Below are 24,262 nucleotides of genomic sequence, written 5' to 3'. Positions count from 1 at the left end.
TTGGAGTGCAAATAAGCGACATGTGTTATGAGTATTAGTCTCACCATTCAAATTTAGCATGTAATAGTTATCAAGCAAAGTTAAAAAGTAATTTTTAGATCTGACTCTTGACTTTGCTAAGAAGTTCAAGGCCTACTTCTCCACGAAAAGCACAACCATATCTATCTATATGCATGAATCAGTTCATAGAAACCTGCAAGTAATCAAACAAAACCTGTATGCAACCATTTTGTATTCATATATACTTAGCATAAATAATCCTCTCCTTAGGATACTAAGATGCAATCATTTTTCCTTTTATTGTTTAAAGCATCAACATATGTTCTTATATATGCATTATGCACATTATACTTGATTTGTACATTCTTATTTAGAAATAAAAATAGCAGCATTTTCTACTTAAATACTGGTGTACACAAAATAAAATGCTTCATCCCCAACGTATCAAGAAAGAGGCACTTTTTAATTGGTGGAAAATTTGTTAAATCCAAGTAAACACTGAAGATTCTCAAGAGGAACAATATCTAAATAGTTCCATGACTTATTTTCATATATAAAGTATGCATGAAGAGACATGATCAAGTCTGCGCAATCAGATAATGCGCTTACAGATGGTAAGTCCATCACCAATACAAACTTGTGATATATCAATGCAAGAATCAGCAGCCAGGAAATCATTAAACTTCACTTGATGGTTTCTAACTTCAATGAACTCCTCAGGATCAGATGGATCCACTGGAACAGTCACACTACCACACCAAAGTGTATTATCATATGCAATAACTCCTCCAACATTGACAACTTTTAGCAAACGTTCGTGGTATTCCCCATAATTTTACTTGTTAGCATCCACTAATGCAAAATCAAAGAGTTCATCTTCTTTTTGTCTGCAATTATCCAAAAAGTTATGCAATCGCAATAAAATGGCCCTAAGGTGCTTCTATAAAAGACTCCATCATAAATTCTCTTGGTTAACAATAGTTTAGCCATATGATGTTAATCTATTTTTGGCATTAAAATATGGTTTTCCTTTTGTGCATTGACACCTGTATTAGGTTATTACTTTGAAAGCTTCAAAGACAGAAGCATCCACCAATGAAGGTTTTGAAAAATATGAAAATATATTGTTTTACTTAGTGATGCTAAAGTAATATAGATGGTTTTAGAGTAACTTGACAATACACTCTAGTAAATCATGCTCTAATGAAATAGAAAATATTCTTTAAACCCTCATTAAACATCAAGTGAATTCCTAACCAAGGTCCTTTAGATAAATAAGAGGTACTGTTGCCCAAGGTGACAATCCAAGAGGGGGGAGGTGAATTGGTTTCTTCTCAATTTTGATGTTTTATAGGCTTTCTTAATTAAGTGCGGTGGTTGCTTTCTTAGATTATTTGAATGAGTTAAACTAGAACAAAGATGGAAGATAATGCAAGAATAAATGTAAACACAAGCACAACACAAACACAACAATATATAGTGGTTCGGTGCTCTCTTTAGCACCTACGTCCACTCCCCAAGCGACCCCTTGGGAATTCACTATAATCTCGCGGATTACAGTTGGATTGTTTTCCGGGCTCACAATCCAAAAACCTTTGTTGGTTTTACGGGCTCACCAACGAACCTATACACCTTGGTTTTCCGGGTTCACCAAAAATCTTTATTGGTTTTGCGGGCTCACCAACGAACCTTTACACTTTGGTTTTCCGGGTTCACCAAAAACCTTTGTTGGTTTTACGGGTTCACCAACGAACCTTTACAAATAGTTCGACAAACAAAAAGAAAGATTCAAACTCCTAAATGAGCAAATGAAATAATATTAACTACAAAGAAGAGTTAGAAAGTATTTATCGCTTTGAAGTGGCTTTGCTCTTCTTTGTCAAGGATGCTTCACTCTTCAAGGGAGGATGGAGCTCTTGATGACTCTTTGAATCTGCTCAACCCCTTTCTTTGATTCTTGAATGAAGCACTTGAATGAAGAAGATTAGGGCACTTTTGTTTTCTTGTGTACTCTTTGATATCTCTTTCAAAAGTTGTTCTATCTGATGAATAGTGCCCCTTTAAATAGCTTCCCACATCCTTTGGACAAGCCCCAATGGTTAGATTTGAAAAACTAGCCGTTACTGACCTTGGGAAGGACAAAAAGTACATCTGCAGAACTAGCCGTTATGCTTCAGCCCGTGTTTGGGTCGGCTCAACCTGTCCTTGGGTCGACCCAACTTTCACTTGGGTCGACTCAAACATTCCTTGGGTCGACCCTCTCAGAAAACACAGAAACTTGAAATTTCAGCCTTCCTTCCCATGGGTCGACCCAACCATTCTTTGGGTCGACTCAAAGTTCACTTGGGTCGACTCAACTTCTTCTTGGGTCGACCCTCTCAGTAATTCCAGAGAACCATTTTCTGTCTGCCTTTCTGTCTTGCCTTTGGGTCGACCCTCTCAGAGTTTGGGTCGACTCAACCACTGTTTGGGTCGACCCTCTCAGTAAATCTAGAGAACATATTTCTTTCATGTTTTGAGGTTCTTGAAGTTTGGGTCGACTCATGCTTACCTTGGGTCGACCCAACTCACTGTTCATCTGTGCCAATTTTGCAGAAGTGTGCCAAATGACTTCTTGATGTGCCGGGGTCGACCCAATCATCCTTTGGGTCGACTCAATCTACACTTTGCTGCATCTCAAGGTTAGATTCATTCAAATGAACAAAGACATGTATCTATATCAATTCATACAAATATACTGAGAGTAATGAACTTATAAATGAAGTATCAATTTAACTTATAATATACTCTAGATAATTGCTTGTTGATCATCAAAATAACACTATCATCCTCAATCTCCCCCTTTTTGATGATTACAAAATAACGAGTATAAGCCTATTGATACTTGTCTTTAAAAACAGTTTATAAAAGGGTTTAAATTGCTGAATTTCAGCTTTTCATATATAAGAGTGAAATCTCCCCCTATATTATTTAAATGTTGCTAATTTGACTCTTTGAATTGCTCCCCCTTTCATTTATAATTCATTAGCGATGAAACTTCAAAAATTTGAGATAAAATATGAGTTTCAGGTTATGTATCGGGGTGCGAGAGGTGCGTGCCAAATTCTGAATTTATATGTGCCAAATTCTGAAATTTGATAGAAATTTTTGATTTAATCAATTTCATTGTTACAAATTGCTCCCCCTTAGATGTATAAGCTTTCTTATATGATTTTTAATTTGTTTGCCCAATTATTTCTCTTTTCTTGCATAAATTCATATTTCTTTTTCTCTACTTCTCCTTTCTTTAACTTTCTTTACTTTTGCTCTTATTATTCTTTCTTTACTCACTCTAAAGATATCTTTACTTCTCCCCTTTTTGTTGCTTTATCTAATCTACACAAAATCTTTACTTCTCACCTAAGATCTTTACTTCTCCTCAAATAAATACTCTTTCTTTACTTCCTAAAATAAATAAATACTCTTTCTTTACTTCTCCCCCTTTTTGTTATCATCAAAAAGATACATGGGAAAGATGCAATAAACAACAAACTTCAAACTTCATTGATCAAAATAGGAACATTTTCATACATTCATGTCCAAAAACAAAAAAAAGATACAATGTTCCTTAATCAAGATTTAAAGATACATGATAAAAGCAAGATACATATGAGAACTAGATATCTAGCCTAGGCTATAAACATAGATGCTAAGATCAACCTAGGGAGACTCTAACGGCTGGGATCTAGTCCTCATCCTCCTAGTGTACGTGGCGAGGGGAGGTCGAGCCTGGTGAGACTGTGTCTGGCGTGGAGCACGACGAGCTGGATGACTCTGTGCCGAAATCTCTGACTCAGCAGCCTGTGGCACAGATGGTCCATGGGTCTCTCTCTCTCTCCGGAGTGCTCCTATCTGCTGCCTCAGATCACTGATCTCAGCAGACATGACATCCAACCGGGCGTCCAAGCGGCTCGTCAGCCCGTCAGTGATAGTCCTCGCCTGAGCTGACATGAGCTCAGTCATCCTGCTCCAGAACTCATCCGTATCTGTCGGAGGAACGGATGACGATGGTCCAGCCTCTGAGGGTGCAGTAGGATGATCCATATGCTCCTCATCCTCATCCTCTGGTGCATCTCCCTCTGGTGCCTCACCCTGAATGCCTGCTCCAGTGTGAATCCACTGCCCGTTCACTTTCTCATATCCCATGCGTATAAGTGTCCGTGCAGTGTATGTATCAGTATGATGTAGACTCTTGGATGCCTCCTCCTCGAGAGCTAAACCGTGCTGTCTAAAAATCAAGGTGAGTATCATACCATAAGGTAGTGATACCCTGTTGCTGCACATCACCTTCCTCATCTGTCTCAGTATCATGGCCGGAAGATTTAGGGGAATCCCCTGAATCATACACTCCATCACTGCTAGATCTCGCTCTGTGATGAGATCGAATCTCCCGGTCTTTGGAAATAAAATCCTATTTATCATATTGAGCAGTAATCTCATTTCAGCGGAAAGAGAACTAGCTATTACCTTCGTGGAAAAGTCGAAGTTCTCATTTTCCATGATCAACTGTAGAGCTCTCATTTTGTTTTCTGGCTTTTTCGGAGTGGCTCCTATGCAAGGTAGATGAAGTAGCTCACTCAAGCTCTCCTCGAAAACTCGAATTCGAACCCCTCGAACTTCCGAAACAAGCCCTCCCATACCAGTTTTGAGGAAGGCATAGAACTCCTGAACCAATCCGGGGTAGATCACCACATCTAGGGAGCAAAGATACTCCCAACCTTGCCTTTGGATCCATTCCCACAACCGAAACCCTTCTTGATTGAAGAACTCGGAATGGATCCTTCTCCCCGTAGTAACCGGCCTCCCCGCAAATCTTGCAAGTATCACTGAGGGGGAAGGAGGAGGAGGGGCCTCCGCACGTGCCTCACGTCGTGGAGACACCGTAGATGGCTCAGTAGGTTGCCTTTCCTCCCGTTGGATCCGTGTGACTCTTCCGGATCTCTTGGCTACGGCTCGTTTGGGTCCCATTTCTCCAAGATCTTAAGGAAATCTACTGTTTGGAGGAGTTTAGTGGAGATTGGAGAGTGGGGACTAGGTTTTTTGGAAGAAGACAAAGGGCAAACAGTGCCCTAGAAATGCTCTCGGGTCCCCTTTTAACAGTGGGGTCCCGACGTTGGGTCGACTCAAGATTTTTCTTGGGTCGACTCAACGTTGGGTCGACCCTATTCTGGGTTGGGTCGACCCAAGTGCAGACTTTTTTTTTTCTCTTCCTTTTTGCTTCTAAAAAGTTTTCCTTGCTTCCAATCCTTATAAACTCTTTATGGGACAATGATACATGAGTAAGGAATCTATATATAACAAATTTGACTCATGTTTCATGGGATTTTTGAAGTTAGAGGAATGTATCATGAGACTACTAGCTCCCTTTTATATTTCTTCAATAAAAAGGATCACATATGCCTAATTCCCTCCTTAGCATGCAGAATCTATCTTCACTCAATGGTTTTGTAAATATGTCGGCTAATTGTTTTTCAGTGCATATATGCTCAATGCATACATTTCCATTTTGCACATGATCCCTAATAAAGTGATACCTTATTTCTATGTGTTTGGCTTTAGAATACTGAACTGGATTTTTAGTAAGATTGATGGCACTAGTATTATCACATCTAATAGGAATATTGTCTACCTTAACTCCATAGTCCTCTAGTTGTTGTTTAAGCCATAATACTTGAGCACAACAACTGCCAGCAGCTATATATTCAGCTTCAGCTGTGGAGAGTGCCACTGAATTCTGCTTTTTACTAAACCATGATACTAAGTTATTTCCTAAGAATTGACATGTGCCACTTGTGCTCTTTCTATCTAATTTGCATCCGGCAAAATCAGCATCTGAATATGCAAGCAAATCTAGACAGGAGTCTCTCGAGTACCATAATCCTATATTGGTAGTTCCTCTTAAATATCTAAGGATTCTCTTAACAGCACTTAAGTGTGACTCCTTAGGATCGGATTGGTATCTAGCACATATTCCTACACTAAATACAATGTCGGGTCTACTAGCAGTAAGATAGAGCAAGGATCCAATTAGTCCTCTATAGAGCTTAATATCAACACTCTTCCCTTTTTCATCTTTGTCTAGCTTACTAGTAGGATTCATTGGAGTGCCAATTCCCTTATGATTTTCATTCCCAAACTTCTTCAGTATTTCCTTTGTATACTTAGTTTGATGAATGAAAATACCTTCTTTGGTTTGTTTGATTTGTAATCCTAGAAAGAAGCTTAGTTCTCCCATCAAACTCATTTCAAATTCTCCATGCATTAAATCAGCAAATTCTTTGCACAGAGTATCATTAGTGGCACCAAAGATTATGTCATCTACATATATTTGTACCACTAATAGATTTTTGTCCTTTCTTTTGAGAAATAAAGTTTTATCTACATTTCCTCTACAAAAATCGTTATTAAGCAGAAATTTGCTTAGTCGATCATACCAAGCCCTAGGTGCTTGCTTTAATCCATATAATGCCTTATGTAATTTAAACACATGATTTGGCAATTCATGATTTTCAAATCCTGGAGGTTGTTCTACATATACCTCCTCCTCAATAATACCATTTAAGAATGCACTCTTCACATCCATTTGATATAATTTGAAATCCATGAAACATGCAAATGCTAGAAGTAATCTAATAGCCTCTAATCTAGCTACAGGAGCAAATGTCTCATCAAAATCTATTTCTTCTTCTTGATTGTATTCCTTAGCTACAAGTCTAGCCTTATTTCTTATAACTAATCCATTTTCATCTAATTTATTTCTAAATACCCATTTTGTTCCAATTACTGAATTATGCTTTGGTCTTTCAGTTAATGTCCATACATTACTTCTTTTGATTTGATTTAATTCTTCTTGCATGGCATTTATCCAGTTAGTATCTTTTTCAGCCTCTTCATAAGTCTTAGGTTCTAATTGTGAAACAAAAGCAAGATAATCATTTAAATTTCTAAGAGATGATCGAGTTCTTACCCCTTGAGATGGATCACCAATGATTAAGTCTTTAGGATGTCCATGTGCATACCTTCATTCTTTTGGCACGTCTTGGGGTTGTGGTGGCACGCAATCATCTCCCTTATCTTGATTTGGCACGTCATCAATTTTCAACTTTTCAAAGTCGATAATTCCTGTATCATCATCAACAGTATTTTCTTTCCTAGCAGACTCACTATCAGACTCATCAAATATAATATTGACTGACTCTTCCACCACTAAGGTTCTTTTATTGAATACTCTGTATGCCCTGCTAGATGTGGAGTATCCTAAAAAGATACCTTCATCTGACTTGGCATCAAATTTGCTTAGATCCTCCTTGCCATTGTTTAAGATGAAACATCTACATCCAAATACTTTAAAATATTTTGCAGTAGGTTTCTTATTTTTCCAAAGTTCATAAGGGGTTTTCTTGGTTATTGGACGTATTAAAACTCGATTTAGAATATGGCAAGCAGTATTTATAGCTTTAGCCCAAAAGTACTTTGAAAGATTTGACTCACACAACATTGTGCGTGCCATTTCTGCCAATGTCCTGTTTTTCCTTTCAACAACCCCATTTTGTTGAGGCGTTCTAGGTGCTGAAAATTGATGTGATATTCCATTTTTAGTGCAAAATTCTTTAAAGTGTTGATTTTCAAATTCCGTACCATGATCACTTCGAATTGCTACTAAGGTGAGTTTCTTTTCATTTATGATATTATTATATAGTTTCAAAAATTCTGAAAATGCTTCATTCTTATGTGCCAAAAATGAAACCCATGTATACCTTAAAAAATCATCAACAATGACTAGTCCATACTTCTTCCCTCCTAGACTTGTAGTTCTAGTAGGTCTAAATAAATCCATGTGTATGAGTTCAAATGGTCTAGTTGTTGATACTACATTCTTCGATTTGAAAGATGATCTAGTTTGTTTTTCCAATGAACATGGTCCACATATTTTGTCCTTTTCAAAGATCAGTTTTGGCACATCTTTTATTAATTCCTTCTTAACTAGTTTTGATATTAATTCCATACTAGCATGTCCTAATCTTCGATGCCAAAGCCAACTAGTTTCATTTTTCTTTTCTTCATTAGTAATTAAGCATAAACCATTTTTCTTGCCTAACTCATGAAGATCTACTAAGTAAATATTTCTTTGCCTTTGTCCTACAAGTACAATGCTATTATCTTTAAGATTAGTGATTATGCATACAGATGCTTCAAATGTAACTTTAAACCCTTTATCACAAAATTGACTTATGCTAAGAAGGTTATGTTTCAAACCCTTAACTAATAAGACATTTTCTACAAAAATAGATGGAGCAATGAAAATTTTACCCTTTCCAATGATATGCCCTTTACCATTGTCTCCATAGGTTACTACTCCACCCTTCTTTGATTCCAAGGTGACAAATTGATCTTCGTCACCGGTCATATGTCTTGAACAGCCGCTATCTAGATACCATCGTTTTTCCACTTTATCAGCTGCAAGACACACCTGCAATCAAGATCAAGAAGAAACTTTAGGTACCCAAACTAAGTTGGATCCTTTAGGGTTAGTACTCCATGTTCCTTTTGGAACCCAAACTTTCTTGAATTTAATCTTTTGATTATAACTTAACTTGTTTTGACTGGACTTTCTAAAGTTACATTCATATGCTCTATGTCCTAACTTATTGCTGCAATAGCAAGTAATATTTTCACTTTTAGCTTTTATAAAAATGTTCTTTAAGAATTTTTGTTTCCTATTCGTTCTATATCCTAAACCGGCCTTATCATATACAGCTTTTTGGCTATCAAGAATCATATTTAATTTGGTAGAACTAAGAGTAAATTTATCTACCAAGGATTTATATTTTTCAGCATCTTCTTTTAACTTAATATTTTCAGCAATTAGATTCTTGGTTTCATTTGTAAGTTTCCTACTTAATGTTTCATAGTTATGAGACAATTTTAACTTATCTTTAATGAGAGATTGATTTTCTTCTTTTAGAGCTTTATTTTTATTAATTACTTTCTTATGTTCTTCCATGAGTTCTAAGAATGCATCATGTAATTCATCAACAGTAAAATCACAGTCAAGTTCAGAATCTACCTCATCGTCATTGGCCATATGACACATTTGGGCCGTCTCTTGATAATCTTCCTCCTCCGAACTTGATTCCTCACTTTCACTCCATTCAGCCATGAAATTCTTCTTTTTCAACTTTCTTGCCATCCACTTCAAATCTGGGCAATCTATCTTATAATGCCCGGGTTTGTTACACTCATAGCAAATGGGAGTTTCTTTTTCCTTTTCTTTGTCCTTACCCTTTTCTTTGCTTGAGTTACCTTTAAAGAAGGGTTTCTTTTTATGGAATCTATTCTTACCTCTCATGAATTTTCTGAATTTTCTCCCAAGCACAGCCATCCCTTCTTCATCAATTTCTTCATCATCATCTGAATCTTCCGATTCAGTTAGTTGTTTAGGGGTGGTAGTCTTTAGGGTAATGGGCTTTCTTCTCTTGACCTCATCTTCTGAATTTTGTCTCATTGTCAACTCATGGGTCATGAGTGATCCTAGAAGCTCCTCTAACTGCAGTGTGTTGAGGTCCTTTGCTTCTTGAATAGCGGTTACCTTGGCCTCCCAATTCCTTGGTAGAGACCTGAGAATTTTTTGCACCAAATCAGAGTTAGAATAAGACTTTCCTAAACTCTTAAGCCCATTTATAATGTCAGTAAAACGAGTAAACATATCAGTTATGGACTCGGTAGGTTCCATTTTAAACAATTCATACTTGTGTACTAATATGTTTATCTTTGATTCCTTAACTTGATTGGTCCCTTCATGTGTGACCTCAAGTCTGTCCCAAATTTCTTTGGCAGTAGTGCAAGTAGATATTCTATTAAATTCATTAACATCTAATGAGCAGTAAAGCATATTTATAGCTTTTGCATTTAACTGTGCTAGTCTTCTATCACTTTCATTCCAATCCATTTCTGGTTTGGGTATGATAGTGCCCTCTATGTTAAGTGTGGGTGTGTGAGGTCCTCTAGTGATGATTTGCCACAGTTCATAGTCTGAAGCTTGAATGAATATCCTCATTCTAGCTTTCCAATAAGCGTAGTTTGTGCCATTAAATAGAGGTGGTCTATTTGTGGATTGTCCCTCACTCATAGAGCATCCCACTTGGGTTGTCATGATCTTTAACTCTTGATTGTTAGATCAATGAGCACTATTAGAGCACCTAGCTCTGATACCACTTGTTGCCCAAGGTGACAATCCAAGAGGGGGGGTGAATTGGTTTCTTCTCAATTTTGGTGTTTTAAAGGCTTTCTTAATTAAGTGCGGTGGTTGCTTTCTTAGATTATTTGAATGAGTTAAACTAGAACAAAGATGGAAGATAATGCAAGAATAAATATAAACACAAGCACAACACAAACACAACAATATATAGTGGTTCGGTGCTCTCCTTAGCACCTACGTCCACTCCCCAAGCGACCCCTTGGGAATTCACTATAATCTCGCGGATTACAGTTGGATTGTTTTCCGGGCTCACAATCCAAAAACCTTTGTTGGTTTTACGGGCTCACCAACGAACCTTTACACTTTGGTTTTCCGGGTTCACCAAAAACCTTTGTTGGTTTTACGGGTTCACCAACGAACCTTTACAAATAGTTCGACAAACAAAAAGAAAGATTCAAACTCCTAAATGAGCAAATGAAACAATATTAACTACAAAGAAGAGTTAGAAAGTATTTATCGCTTTGAAGTGGCTTTGCTCTTCTTTGTCAAGGATGCTTCACTCTTCAAGGGAGGATGGAGCTCTTGATGACTCTTTGAATCTGCTCAACCCCTTTCTTTGATTCTTGAATGAAGCACTTGAATGAAGAAGATTAGGGCACTTTTGTTTTCTTGTGTACTCTTTGATATCTCTTTCAAAAGTTGTTCTATCTGATGAATAGTGCCCCTTTAAATAGCTTCCCACATCCTTTGGACAAGCCCCAATGGTTAGATTTGAAAAACTAGCCGTTACTGACCTTGGGAAGGACAAAAAGTACATCTGCAGAACTAGCCGTTATGCTTCAGCCCGTGTTTGGGTCGGCTCAACCTGTCCTTAGGTCGACCCAACTTTCACTTGGGTCGACTCAAACATTCCTTGGGTCGACCCTCTCAGAAAACACAGAAACTTGAAATTTCAGCCTTCCTTCCTATGGGTCGACCCAACCATTCTTTGGGTCGACTCAAAGTTCACTTGGGTCGACTCAACTTCTTCTTGGGTCGACCCTCTCAGTAATTCCAGAGAACCATTTTCTGTCTGCCTTTCTGTCTTGCCTTTGGGTCGACCCTCTCAGGGTTTGGGTCGACTCAAGCTTGGGTCGACTCAACCACTGTTTGGGTCGACCCTCTCAGTAAATCCAGAGAACATATTTCTTTCATGTTTTGAGGTTCTTGAAGTTTGGGTCGACTCATGCTTACCTTGGGTCGACCCAACTCACTGTTCATCTGTGCCAATTTTGCAGAAGTGTGCCAAATGACTTCTTGATGTGCCGGGGTCGACCCAATCATCCTTTGGGTCGACTCAATCTACACTTTGCTGCATCTCAAGGTTAGATTCATTCAAATGAACAAAGACATGTATCTATATCAATTCATACAAATATACTGAGAGTAATGAACTTATAAATGAAGTATCAATTTAACTTATAATATACTCTAGATAATTGCTTATTAATCATCAAAATAACACTATCATCCTCAGGTACATAATTGGAGTATAAAATAGTTATACACTCTTCAATAACTGATAACTGATAAATATGGAGTTTTTAACTAATATTTCTAACTATTCAAAAAATTCTTCATTATATAGGGAGGTTCCCTTCACATGAACTTGCATATCTTGGAAACAAAAGGGAACCTAGAAATTATTTCATAGTTGTCTCCATATGAGTACACTGCAAAAGTGATTCGATAGATTTGGTAAGTACTTTAATGTGTATCTTCATGAGTACATATCCTCAAATATACTTAATTTCAAATATTATAACATTATGCCTACATAAATTTTAAATTTTGTCCTCTAATTTTTGCAACAACTTTACAATTAACATCTATGTGGGATAAACTATATTTAGCTTATTTTTGAATAGGTAAAGCATATATAGTCTTGCCTAAATTTTTAATAATAATGCACAGACGACAAAAAAGAATTAATGTGAACCAAGAAAGATAATATACTTAATTATTGTTGACATATGGTGAAAGCTTACCTCTTGATTCATTTTATCAAGAACAGGGATTGCTGCTGATTCAATGAAATTAATCTTGTTTTCAACTCCCGCTTTTTGAATAAATGGTAGCCCTATCTCAAAGTATGATTTTTCAATGTCGATTGCTGTTAACTACAACAAGAGTATGAATAAGAAGGACAAGGGGTCATGACATATTTTTATAGCTCAACATTGCGAAATAAATTGACAACTATACTAAGATTAAACCTTAATTTTCATTCATGATCATGACTTGGGTTAATATCATACGCAAACTTATCAAAGGCATAAACTTTATAAACAAATTTTAAAACACCAGTCATATGCAAAATAAACTTAATATATCACGAGTGTTAGTATAATGTTGAAAAGAAATAGGATGTTAGGAAAAGCAGAAAGAGGTTGAAGCACCTGTCCCCCTTTTGGTAATGCCAATGCTATTGCAAGGAGTGAATAACCTGTGTACACTCCAATCTCTATTGTCTTCTTTGCATTCGTGAGCTTTACAAGCATGGAAAGAAGCTGGCCTTCCTCTGCAGGCATGCTCATTAAACCTCTGCTACAATAGAAAATTTAAAAACATCTCTAATAACTAATTATAATCATCTCATAAAACTTTAAGCATCAATAATGCTTAATTAATTAAAGATTGCACTGTTCCATATATTTTTGGGTAACCTCATTGCTTTAAAGGGCATAACTTATCACCAATAAACAAAAGATCCAATATTCAAGATTGAGGGTCCTACTTAGATGTAATAATGTTTGATGATAGGCAATCGATCTTGAATTAACATGGTATTCTTAGCCTATTGTAAGGATTTGATGGCAACATCAAATCATTATGATCTAACAAAAGAAAAATATTTTGACCCATTTTTTGGAAGAGAAGGGAGAGAAACCTATCAAAATTCATTAAAAACATATGCAAAAACAAAAAATTGCCATAGAAACCTTGGTGTCTCCCAAGGGCGATTACCCACATCTCTTAATTGTTGGATTCTTACCTCTCTCTTGTGCATCTAATATTCTCTCCACTTTGTTGGAACCAATACTTCCATGAAATGATCATCGTTTGGATCGACTAGGTATTTCACCTAATCCACCTAGTCTTCTTTATGAAGATCTTTGTGTTTTATTCTATGATATCCTTTTTTTTCTCCAATCATTCTCCCAGTGGGGTAGCCCCACCATGAATCCTGAAGACTCTTAAAAATGGTTCCTAAATGGTTTTAGCAATATTACAGTACAATAACAATTATTTGATGGTTTCAGTTTCGCTCTACTTAATAACACCACCTTCCTATTTACCAACCTTTCATCCATATATTATATTCCTTTTCCCTCGCCGCACAACCACTTTGAGCTTTTCAAGCATGGCATTGTTTTAGAGAGTAGACAAGATCATGCTAATTATGCATCCTTTCTTTCTAGAAATCTATAAGAAGATCTTAAAGAGAACCATAGAATCATTGAGCAGCATTTAGGAGCATCTTTGTCAAGAAGGGTTGGACAATCTCCATCAAGGAATCAATCAAATTCTCCAATTGGTCCAAAAGAGGTAAGGTAACTTGAATGTTCCAAGATCCTTCAACAGAGTCTCATACCTTTGCAGCATTTACATGCTAATTCCAGCAGCTAGCAAAGAGGCCAAGAAAAGAGTCCTTTAATAAAAAGATTCCCTCGCCGCCTACCAATCCATCTACAACCCACTAATTATTCTACATAGAATTAAATCTTACGCTATAATCCTCGCTTTCAAAGCCTGTATGGACGTTTGTTTAGTTTGATATCTGTTTTGAACCGAAAAAGCCTTGGATATTTATACAAGACCAAGAAACTAAATAATATATTATGGCTAGCCTTTTTAGATATTTTAGGACCCGGACATATATACGAGTGATTGACTTTCGACCAATGATTTAGGTGATGGAAGTGAAGGACTAGAGATAGCTAGGGTTTGGCAAAGCTCGGTCGATAAGCAGTGCTTCCTCCGATGGAGACGGTGGTCGTAGAGGCGGCCGGCAAACCATGGCTTCAAAAGTCTACTTGGGAGATGAAAGGAAGGCTAGCGATGGCAGGCAGAGTAGGTACCTTGTGGAAACAGGTGGAGATGGAGGTAATCTCTGGTCTGAGTGTGAGAACATGCAGGCGGAGACACTGTGCAAATATCTCAGTAAGATTCCAAGAAAGCCAGCTATGAGCAATTAGAATGTTAGAATATTGTTGGATTGGGCTAAATTAGGAATGGCCCAGGATAAATGTGCTATTAGGCTCTTGAACTACTAGGTTGGGCTGGGTTACCGCCTTGGCTTTGCTCCCCTATTTTTTTTCTTTTATTTTTATTCTTTCACTCTTGTTTGTGCTTATTTAATTTGTAGTAAAGACTATGTCAGTGTTTGTTGGCTAAATACAAATGTCTTTTTTTTTTCCTTTTTCTTCTCTCTGGAGAAAATTGCATATATATATATATATATATAAGAGAGAGAGAGAGAGGGGGGGGGGACTGGGGTGGTTGGGGTTGGAGCCCCAAGAACAGCTCCAACCTTTCCTTTCTCTCAACCACATAAAACAAGATCTTGCTCTCAATCTGAGTTCAGTATTGTTGCTGTAAATTGGACGCAGGAGCGACCACTGGCTGAGAAGGAGAAGCTCCGGCAAGAGTGGCAGGTGGCGGTACGTCGGCGGGCTGCATCCTCCAAGGGACCTGCAAAAAGCCGGTGGCCGGGGCTTCCGGTGCCGGCCCTCCGATGCTTAAGTCAGAGGGGGCTATTGTGAAGAGGGAGAGAGATTATATTTTTTCAAGTTCTCAAAGTTTGGATCCCCCTTTAAGAGGGAAAGGTTTTCCTTTTATAGGGGGTACAGAGTTACCTGTGATGTGACGGGGCAAATTAAATGAGTTACCATCATGGTTGAGCCCGATCGTGTGAATTAATGCGCTGCCGTGGAGGGCTAGACTAGAGCCAATGAGTTACAGTAGGTGACTAGGCGTAGTCAAGTGAGTCAACTGGCTGTCGTGGAGAGCTTAAGATTTTGAGTAGGCCGGAGATCCGTGGAGGCCGTGCACATTAATTGTTGAGTAAGCCGGAGATCTGCGGAGGCCATGCGCATTAATTGCTGACAGTCGCTCAGGGCATGGTCCCTGGTTGATATGTCATGGCATGGATGGAGAGCGGAGCATAGTGCGGTGAGGTTGTCGCAGGGTGTGGCCGCAGCGTGTGAACGGCAAGGTCGGCCTTCTGAGGTTGGCTCGGCATTTTGAAGTCGGGGATGTTGAGGTCGGGCGCCTCGGGGTCGGGCACCTCGAGGTCGGACGCCTCGAGGTCGGGCGCCTCGGGGTCAGGCACCTTAAGGTCGGGCACCTCCAGGTCAGGCGCCTTGAGGTCGGGCACCTCAAGGTCGGGCGCCTCGGGGCAGGCACCTTAAGGTCGGGCACCTCCAGGTCAGGCGCCTTCAGGTCGGACGCCTTCAGGTCGGGCGCCTTCAGTCACATGCTGGCGATGCATTCACGTGTTTCGGGGCGATCTATTTTTCCCCCAACACTACCCTCCGACTTTTGAGTTTAAGCCGTTTACGAGCTCGGACGAGGAAAGTAGTTGCCATTATTGTACTAGTAGGGGTCAGGTAGCTTTAAATTATTCCGGCGTTTCGCGTGCTTCGGGGCATCTTTAATGAGAGAAGACGGGGCGACGTCCTTTCACTTTTCGAGGTTGCTTCACGTCGTGGGCTTATGATGAGGTTGTGGGATCCGACGGGATGCCACCTCGATTCGGCTTTTGAGGTGTCGATCCAGGTTGATATGTTGCTTTGATTTTCGGAGCTGACACATGGCGCGATCTGGACAGAAGGCGGGATCCAGTCTTGCCAATCTGGGCCGTTGGGAAGGTCTATATAAACCCCTTGACTTAGCCCTAGAAAGTTCTTATTTGGCCGCTGCAGCTATCGTCTTCCTCACTCAGAGTTTTGCCTTACTTTCCTCCCAACAGCTGCTTAGTTCCTCTCGGAGGTGTTCCAAGGTGATTTCTGGTGATCGTCTTGCTTCTTCTCTTTTGGCCGTTGGTGCCCCCAGTAAAATTCATAGTAGGTCTTCTGCCTGCGTCCGCTCGGAGGTTTTTCGCTTTTCTGTTTTTCCTCCTTCTTCTTTCTATTTTTCTTCTGGGGATGGGTCAAGGTCCGGACGAAGTTGGATCCAGCGGTCAGCGTAATTTCGAGCTCGGACCAGCATCTCAGTGAAGTCGGCGGAAAAGTTCTTCTCGATAGAGAAAAGGAACGTGTAGGACCGAGCTCCAGTCTTTAGCGCTGACATGGCTATCGACTGGTCGAGCTCGCGGACCTCCCAGGTTGCGGCGGTGAAGCAGTCGAGATAGTCTTGGAGGGGCTCTCCCTCTTTTTGCTTGATATCAAAGAGGGAGTCTGACATTCGCCGCTGACGTCGGCTGGCAGCAAAGTTGGTGGCGAACTGCCTGCCGAGCTGTTCAAAAAAGGACACGATGCTCGGCTTCAGCCCGGAGAACCAAAGCTGAGCCGTTCCTCGGAGTGTTGCAGGAAAGGCCTTGCAGAGCACGGCTTCTGAGGATCCTTGGAGTGCCATGAGGGCCCAATAGCTCTCCAGGTGGTTGAGGGGGTCGATTGTCCCATTGTAGGGCTTTACCTAGAGCATTTTGAACCGTGGTGGGACCGATTCCTCCTCAATCTGGCGGAAGAAAGGTGATCTGGTGGAAAACTCGAAGTCACCCTCGCGCCTTGCCTTCTGGCTGTGGAGCGCCTCGATCGCCGCTCGAGCCTCTCGACCTTCTTGTCGAGTTTCCCACCTCGGGGAACTGCCACAGTGGTCTGCTCCGGCGCTGGTTCGCCTGGAGCTGATTCTGCCTCCGAAGGCTGCGGCCTTTTGTCTAGACTCCTCCCTAGCGGTTCTCTCAAGGGAGACGCTCGGGTTGAGTCTTGATAATAGCGTCGTTCTCCATTGTTGGCCGCCGATCCGTTTGGAGGGAGAACTGGCTGGGCCTGAACCTGTGGAGGCGGCATAGGGAGAGCCTCCATACGCTGCAGGCCTTGGACTACTGTGGCCAAAGCTTGAACTTGCTGTACGAAAACATTGAATTGCTCCGGTTGGACTTGGGGAACTGGGTCCGCCGAAGGTTTTAACGGCGAATTCTGGACTGAGTGTCCGGAACTTAATGCAGGATGCCGGAAGGCGTTGGAAGCTCCTTTGCTTCTTAGCTTCATGGCCGCGACTCGGGCCCTTCCTCTAGCACCAACTGTTGCTGGAAATTGGATCCGGGGGCGACCACTGGCTGAGAAGGAGGAGCTCCGGTAAGAGTGGCGAGTAGCGGTACGCCGGCAAGCTGCATCCTCCGGGGCACTTGCAAGAAGCCAGTGGCTGGGGCTTCCGGTGCTGGCCCTCCGATGCTTAAGTCAGAGGGGGCTATTGTGGAGAGGGAGAGATATTATATTTCTTCAAGTTCTCAAAGTTCAGATCCCCCTTTAAGAGGGAGAGGTTTTCCTTTTATAAGAGGGTACAGAGTTACCTGTGATGTGACGGAGCGAATTAAATGAGTTACCGTCATGATTAAGCCTGATCGTGTGAATTAATGCGCTGCCGTGGAGGGCTAGACTGGAGCCAATGAGTTGCAGTAGGTGACTGGGCGTAGTCGAGTGAGTCAACTGGCTGTCTGGAGGGCTTAAGATTTTGAGTAGGCCGGAGATCTGTGGAGGCCGTGCACATTAATTGTTGAGTAAGCCGGAGATCTGCGGAGGCCATGCGCATTAATTGCTGACAGTCGCTCAGGGAATGGTCCCTGGTTGATATGTCGTGGAATGGCTGGCGAGTGGAGCATGGTGTGGTGAGGTTGTCGTAGGGCGTGGCCGTAGCGTATGAACGGCAAGGTCGGCCTTCTGAGGTCGGCTTGGCATTTTGAAGTCGGGGATGTCGAGGTCGGGCGCCTCGGGGTCGGGCACCTCGAGGTCGGGCGCCTCGGGTTCAGGCACCTCGAGGTCGGGCACCTTAAGGTCGGGCACCTCCAGGTCGAGCGCCTGGAGGTCGGGCGCCTCGATGTCGGGCGCCTCGGGGTCAGGCACCTTAAGGTCGGGCACCTCCAGGTCGGGTGCCTTCAGGTCGGGCGCCTTCAAGTCAGGCACCTCCAGGTCGGGCGCCTCCAGTCACGTGCTGGCGATGCGTTCACGTGTTTCGGGGCAATCCATTTTCCCCCCCCAACAAGTATCAATTCCAATAGTCACCTTGAACTAGTCCTTAATGTTTTAACAAAAAGATTCAAAAATAACCATTTACCAAATACTTCTATAATAATGTAATTTCGCCACTTTAATGTTGATAATTGAACCACTATAATGGTGTGCATGATATGCTGCCACATTTGAAGCAGGACATGAAATTGCCATAAGTGGTAATAGTTCCATAGATTCTAGCAGACAATGGGGTTTCATTAGAGTTAGAACTTGCCACTTGTGTTTGATGGTCACCTCTCTCATTCCCTTAAGCTGCTCATGCTCTCGTGGGTAAACACTTGTCTCCAGTATGTACTGCAAAGGAGAGAATGGTTAGTTGGAAGAAAAGAAAAGCTCCAAATAAATAGAGAATCATCTCCAAGAAGAAGAAGAGGAGGAGAAAAGAACTGACCCTCTGAACGGCATCACTTTGCATGAGGTTCTTGCTTGCTGGAGCATTGCTTCCCGGGTTGGTCATTGTATACTTCTTTCAAGAGATCACTGAAATGTAATGCAAGGAGATTGGTTGTTCCTTGGGCCTCCTCTACTTCCTCTATTTATAATCCCTTGGGAGTTGCGTTTGGAAATTATCTACATCATAACAAGACATAAATATAGGACGTCTGGTCTATGTTGGGAATTTTTTGTGGTCATCGATGGCAGCGCCGCCACACTCGCCTTTATCTACGAAAAAGAGAGAAAGAAGAAGGAAATTGCACAAGGCCTATTTAGTTGGAGATAATCTATCATGAAAACATAAATCTCATATAAGATTTCCATATTCGATACCAAAAATAGGTGAGAAAAATGATAGATTCCATGTCTATTTTTCTAAAGAAGAAAAATAGGTGAGAAAAATGATAGATTCCATGTCTATTTTTCTAAAGAAGAATGTAAAACAAATACCATCAGAAATTTGGTATTTGTTTTTCCATGCTGAATTACTCAGAAGGTAAGTTGAAATTATCATTTCGTGAGGGAAGTACCCTTACTTATATTATATTAATATTGTATTAGTTATATTATATATTTAATATTAACCATATTAATAAATATTATATTAATATATGTAAATATATTAATACATTGATTAATAAACTTTATAAATAATAACATATTTAATATATCAATATATTTATTAATAAAAATTGATTATTAATAAATAATTAAGAAATATTTATTAATTATCAATAAATCTAGCATAAGATTTATTAAAAATTAATTATATTTATTTATATACCAAAACATACTAAAATTTATTTATAATAAGAAATATATTTTTAATATATGTGTAGTTAATTTTAAAATATTTATCAACTTATGCAAATATATTTTAATATATTTTAATAGCCAATATTGATAGAATTTATTTGAGTGGGCTATAAATGGCCAAGAATTTGATTAAAAAAATATTATTACTTGAATTGTTTATTCAAGAATATTGTTAGAAATTTGGCAATATCATCATATAAGATTACATCCAATCAAATATAGCAATCTTTTTTTGATGCCATTTTCTAAAATATTTTTTGATCCAACCAAACGTGGTAACATTTATTTTTTTCCCATAATCATTTTTCTAGATAAATAATTTTCACGGATTATCAAATTATCCTATAATTTGACAAATCTAACCAAACGAATCCTATTTAAGATTACCTCCAACCAGATATAGCAATCTTTTTCTGATGCCATTTTTCAAAATAATTTTTTTACCAACTAAATGTGATAATATTTATTTTTTTCTTGTAATTATTTTTTTAGATAAATAATTTTTATGAATCACCAGATAATCCTAAAATTTAACAAACCTAACCAAACGAACCCTATAATTTTTGCAGCATAAATTTTCAAATTTCTACTTACTATCCATCATAGAATGAACGGTCCTGAATTCTTTCATGACAACTAGTATAGTAGATGTGAAGTCTACGTACGTGTAATTTGGAAAAAAAAAACCTAAGGCTAATAATTACTATGATTTTGCATCTGTTAAAGGTCAGGGTGATTTAATTTGCTATATCCCAGCACTTCATCTTCTTGATGGATCCACTTCATCTATCAATGGTAGACCACGAAAGGGCTACTATTTTCCGACGTTGTCGGCGATGGCTGAGTTGCATAGTGCTATTACTCTTCTACAATGTCGGTCGGTCTTTTACCTTCTTCTCCCAATAATAAAAAGGAACTGGTTGAAGAAATTTTTTTTGGATATCCACTAATAATCAACAGCCAGGATTCCTCTATTTTTGATAAAAAAAATTATAAAGAAACATGACTGCAATCTCCAAGAAAGAAATTCATAATTTGTGGGCATATCTCATTTGGGCTCTGAAAGGTGGAAGTCCATGATGTTGATGAGTAATGGTACGTGGCCCAACGATGGTACTACCAAGAGAAAAAAAAGTGTGGCCTCAGTAGCTGGCGTGCCATAAAGGAACAGAGAATTAGAAAGCGGGGTTTGGTTCGTTAGCATATGAGAATTTTTTTTTCACTTCTTTCAAAGATCTCTTGTTATCTTTTCTACGCTTTTAGTGCATGATTTTACAATACTTCAAATGAAAGGCAACGTCCGGGAAGAAAAGAGAGTTCCGATTAATGCTTTACGTTCGTGGCAGCTTCTAAGGGTCTCTCTCTTCCAGTGGGCATTGAAAAACTAATAATTTTTTTTTCATATTTCAACGAATGGAGGTTGTTGTCAAAAAGATGCCTCTTTTTGGTCTCTAAGGACTCATACAAGATTGGCTGGAGTAATCTTGGTGGAAGAAAATGTTGTAAGTAGGCAACATTGGAACGACCAAGATCACCGCCATTTTTGAAAAGGAGGATTAAAAGATGCTTTTTGTTAGGACCGTAGGCGCTACCATCTTACTAAAACCTGTAGGTAATAGTGAAGGCTTAACTATGGTTTTTAAACCGACTATCCCAAGCGCCCTCCGGCGTTTAATTGCGACTTGACCCATACCGGCCTCCGCCGCGGACGAGCCTTTCTGACTTGGCCCACACTGGCCTCCGCCAACTATCCCCTTAGCAAGCGAGCCCAGCTAGCTTGGCCCACACCGGCCTCCGCCAACAATTCCCTATGGGTGGCAATCGGGTTGGATCAGACATAAACGGGTCAGATCAGATGTAGGTCGGGTCAGAAAATTGTAAACATGAACCTGACCTGTTTATTAAACATGTCAGGAAATTACAACATGAACCCGACATGTTTATTAAATGGGCAACCCGACCCGACCCGTTTAACCCGTTTAATAAAAAAAAATTTGGGGCAGCCAGCCCTAGTTTCTTCATGCTACCGCAACCCACTTCCGCGGCTCCGCCTTCCCTTCCTTCCGCCAACCCGCCAATGACCGACTCCTCTCTCTTCCGCCGATGATCGAGGATTCCAAGGAGTCGGTCGTTGGTGGATCTAGAGAGAGAGAGAAACGAGAGAGAGAGAGAGAGAAAGAGAGGCGGGAGGTTAAAGCCGTAAAGGAGAAAAAAAAATTCCTTCTCATCTTCCCCGATCAGCCTCCCTCGCCACGGCTGTGCCCGAGCTGCCACCCCGCACCGCCCGCGGCCTCCGCCTTGCTGCGTCGCCGTCGGAGCTTCACCGATCGAACCACCGCCTCGAGAACTGCCACGACCGCCGCTGTGCCGCCGTTGCAGCGCTGCACCGAGCCGCCATCACTAAGCCCTCCTCCTCTTGGCAGCGGTCGGCCTCTTGGCCTGGACTATCGGGTTCACTTGTGCTCGCCCCTTCCGCACTCTGCTACAGAGCTCCGGCATCCTTCATCCATCCAACCTCATGCCGAAAAAACCCTATATTTTTCGGATTCTCCAAACCCTATCTCGCTGACGAGGAAGAGAAGAACTCTGGAGAGATTCGAGCAACGACGACGAGAGTGTCAATCGGGATACCGGATTTGTAGGTGATGATGAACAGAGACTGGATTTGAGGCTTCGAGCGGTGACAACGAGAGCGATGGATTCCGGATACTAAAAACGGATTAGGAAATCAAAAGGCCGAAGGGGAAAACTATTTTCCGAAAACACGGTGGCCGTGATTCACTGATTTGTAAGGGATACATATTAGAAAATTATTTAATATTTATAGATTAAGCGGGTTAAATGGGTTAAACGAGTTCAATAACTAAAACCTGTATCCGACCCAATTAATAAACAAGTTAAACAGGTCAACCTGTTTACGACCCGAATCTGTTTAGGCAAACCCGAACCTATTTATGATGGGTCGAACACGAGTCGGATTGGCAGGTCGGATCATATTTTGTCACCCCTACAATTCCTCCCAGCAAGCGAGCCCTGCTGACTTGGCCAATACTGGCCTCCGTCAACAACCCCCCCCCCAGCAAGGGTGTTTTTTTTTTTTAATCGCTTATCCTGGGAATCGAACCCGTGTCGCCGGCTCTGATACCACTGTTAGGACCGTATGCGCTACTATCTCACTAAAACCTGCAGGTAATAGTGAAGGCTTAACCATAGTCTTTAAACCAACCATCCCAAGTGCCCTTCCGGCGTTCGATTGCGACTTGGCCCATATCGGCCTCCGCCGTGGGCAAGCCTTACTGACTTGGCCCACATCGGCCTCCGCCAACACTTCTTTGGTGGACTCGATTATAATTTTTAATCCCTTTAAAATCCTGGCCGACAAAGGTTAAAGGCATAGCCCGGTCTATCAAAGCATCAATTATCAATTTTACCTTTTGAAAAATAATAGCCTTGCACTTCTAGAAAGAGTCACCAATCCATGACAAATTAACTAAGAAATTGAGAATGGAGTCTTGAGAAGAAGAATGGTAATGCCATAGCCTAAATTTTCCATGCACGTATACCTCGTCGCATGGCAACATCTTTGATTTTCTTGAAAATTAAGAGTTTAAATTATCAAATTATCCTTCCTCTTGCGAGTTAGATTCTCGAAGCCCAAAATTCTTCTTGTTCCCACAAGGTTAATCCTAAATCCTTACCGGAGCATATACTAATTATTGTAATGTGGATTTCAATTTCGGAGGAGGGCTGCTTGATCTCTGAGATTGAGGTCCTAAGATGTTCGAGTTCAAGAAAAGCATATGCAAAACTCTACCATCCTTGAGAATAACATCCTTTAAAATTCATTGGGGATATCAAGCTCTTCATGATCATCCATATTTTGTCTATTGGTATTACCTACCTCTCACCTCTTTGATGAGAGGTTAGGACTTCATATTCTAAAGTGGCATGGGCTCCTAGTATTTTTGGCGATTTATCGTTTCTCTTAATATACTCTTAGTTCCATAAGCTTAATTTAGGTGATCTGTCGAATGGAACAATGGAATGTAATAGTACAAATGCTGGTCTTAGAAATAGGCTTATACTCAGGAATGGTTATGCAAGAAATTAAGTGCAAAATATAATTAAAATAATGCATCAGATCTAGTAGCTAGGTCTTAGATCTTAGAAATGTTTAAGGGGATGCAAACCCTTTTTTTTTGTTGCAAAGTCTTAGGGGACAGGGGTTGAGGAAGAGTCCTTGAATGTAGTTTTAAGGATATCATCTATTAATATTTTAAGCATCTAATAATGTTTGTTTTTACTCCAAGACTGTTACTAAAGTGCGAGGCATTGAGGCATAGGAAGATGGAGAATGGCAGCTTACTATGGCCATTTGCATCCATGTATACTTCTTATCTTGAAGCCAATTGAATCATATTCACATCTCCCCATGGTGAGTTTTAGGTGCTGGCAGGCTTAATATTACCAAAATTGGTGTACTTAGTTCAATGAGTTAATT

The 24,262-nt window shown here is 40.3% G+C and overlaps 1 pseudogene; it reads right to left on the bottom strand.

The window, feature by feature from the left end:
- Positions 1 to 469: 469 nt before the first annotated feature.
- Positions 470 to 22,678, bottom strand: LOC149753604 (norbelladine 4'-O-methyltransferase 4-like; annotated as a pseudogene).
- Positions 22,679 to 24,262: the final 1,584 nt, after the last annotated feature.

Source organism: Phoenix dactylifera, chromosome 4 (assembly GCF_051530095.1).
Source record: "Phoenix dactylifera cultivar Ajwa chromosome 4, Ajwa_hap1_PhDact_Kaust_v1.1, whole genome shotgun sequence".
Classification (NCBI taxonomy): domain Eukaryota; kingdom Viridiplantae; phylum Streptophyta; class Magnoliopsida; order Arecales; family Arecaceae; genus Phoenix; species Phoenix dactylifera.
Note: the sequence above shows the minus strand (reverse complement) of the source record. Positions and strands in the feature narration are given on the sequence as shown.